The sequence below is a fragment of the Anopheles bellator genome, chromosome 1 (genome assembly GCF_943735745.2).
Source record: "Anopheles bellator chromosome 1, idAnoBellAS_SP24_06.2, whole genome shotgun sequence".
Lineage (NCBI taxonomy): Eukaryota > Metazoa > Arthropoda > Insecta > Diptera > Culicidae > Anopheles > Anopheles bellator.
Window position 1 is genome coordinate 16,413,162 of NC_071285.1, and position 2,289 is coordinate 16,415,450.

Sequence of the window (2,289 nt, forward strand, 5' to 3'; positions counted from 1 at the left end):
GGGCCGCCTCGCCCATTGCGTGAGTGGTGCCACATGTCGTTTTCATAAAATATTAAATCTGATTTATTGCGATATGATTTTGCGTTGATGGGCCACTTTTTCTTAAGACGTATTTTGCTTGCTCTGCCTTCCTTGCTCGGCCGATACTTCCGGGTGACTTCCGGTACTCGTAGCGCGGCACACAACACAAAGAAAGCGCGTGCGGGTGTGCGTTTCAGTTTTCCAATCGTAACTCGTAAAGGTTATGGGCTTGAAGGAAGCAAAACTAAACAGGTTAGAGGCTGCCCCTTTCTACGGAGCTTTTGGAGCGTGTTATTTTTAACTAAACCAACCAGAAGTTATCAAATATTGAAAGCAAGTAATGCATGCGATATCCGAACAAGCATCTTCGAATGGGCTGGTAGATAATTTTGGGAGGATTAGGAGTAACTCTTGGCTTGCCCGTTGGGAGCCGTTTGTTTCGCTAGCGGCCGATACTCCGATGGCACCACCACGGTGTCAGCAGCATCGTCTCTCTCGGCTCGTTACTTATGGTTTCATATTTTCTCTCAAATTTAATGAAATTGCCCAGCGCTTCGGTAAATGGATTCCTCCTGCTAACCAGCCAGCCAACCAACCGAACGTATGTTAAGAGTGTCCATTTTCGATCACTTTCCACGGCGTACTCGGTGCGTCCTTATCGTAAGGGTGCCCCCGGCTCGGGCTGGATGGCATATCGAATGTCGACGAAATATTGCCCTTGACGATACTCGATGCCGTTGGCCAGGCCGGGTGCGCTAGTCCTTCGCTGGCGCTGGTCTAGGGGTTTTTTTTGTTGTAGCTCTGCCCCTTTTCCGAATCCGAGTGTTCGATCCTTGCTGGCCTTGTGACCGTGCCTCTCTCCGGGGTACGGTTAAGCCGAACCCGGGGACCGCATAAACGGCCAATATCGAAGACACTCACGTTAATCCGCTCGAAGCAATCGAACACATCCGAATCACGCCATTAGCTCTTAAACAGTACATGCACGCACGCACCAGCCGGTCCTGCGAGATGTCCTTGATAGTGCCGGAGCCCGGCCGGCCGAGCCCGGGCCATCGTCGAATTTGTGATGCCATAAAGTGTCTACATAATCCTCGATTTATCCTATTACTTAAAATCAATTCCATTTAATTAAATTGGGGCCACCCTTGGCGCCGTTGGCCGGGCTTGGCTCCGATTCGCTAGGTAGCTTCGGCTACATTCGGTGGCACATCCTTTTTCGGGCACTTCGGGCTGGAACGCTGCAATTTCTCGCTGACGATGAGTTTAGCGAAAATTCCAAATTCATTGTCGCTTCCCGATCGTAGCTCAAGGGGAGCAGGAGCGTAGCATCCTTCGAGCTAGCTTGTCAAAGCTTGTGTTTGACAGGCAGCTTTTAATCATAGTAACCGTTGAGCATACTGTTTCCTGAACCGAGCAGAAGTCAAGCGTAGTTCTTCGAACCTTGTTTGGGGCGAAGAAAACATGCGGCAAGGACCAGCAAACGACTCCGGTGCATTAAGGTACCCATAAATATCCCTAAAACCCGGTGTGTGTTTTTGGGTACAGAAAATTGGTATCAATTTACGCAACCTTTCGTGTTCCCCAGTTCTCCGCAGAGCAAGAAATCGATTTCAGGGCGCAAATTTAAAGCGAGATTTATGGTGACACCGCCACACAGCTAATAAATTCCCTGTTTGCCTTTTCGCAGGCCGCACCAAATTGCGGATCGACAAATCGAACGCGTTCGATGATGAGGATGATGATGGTGGTGCGCGTCTCACGAAGCATTATGTACAAAGCTCGCCCATAATTTACGCCACACAGCGCGACGGACCCGGGCGCGTTATCCTTTAATTTATCCGTGTGCCACCGTGTTAGACGCTGGCATCCTCCCTGATCGCCGACGCTCGGCGGGTTTCGGTAGTTTTCACTTCATTAATGCCGGGCGGCTGTATATTAAACCGGATTTTCGGTGCCGATTCCTTGCACGGCATGGAGGACGCCAGTCAGCATTAACTATTGACACCGTAAATTCCTTGCATCCTTTGGTGCGATCCTGAGACCGGGCCCACCGTGCGCAAACATTCATGCCCCCGGGTCCCGAGCCCCGGTCGGCCCCGGGAGCGGGACTGGAAATTGGATTGGAGTTTTTGCCACCCATACACGGTTGGCGGTTGGAGGCTTTTCCGTTTCGCCCCAGCTGCTACATACCACACCGGCGGGGCCACAAAAACACTCCCTCGCCGCTCGCGGGCCACGTTGTCGCCACACCGCCGCGTGACACCT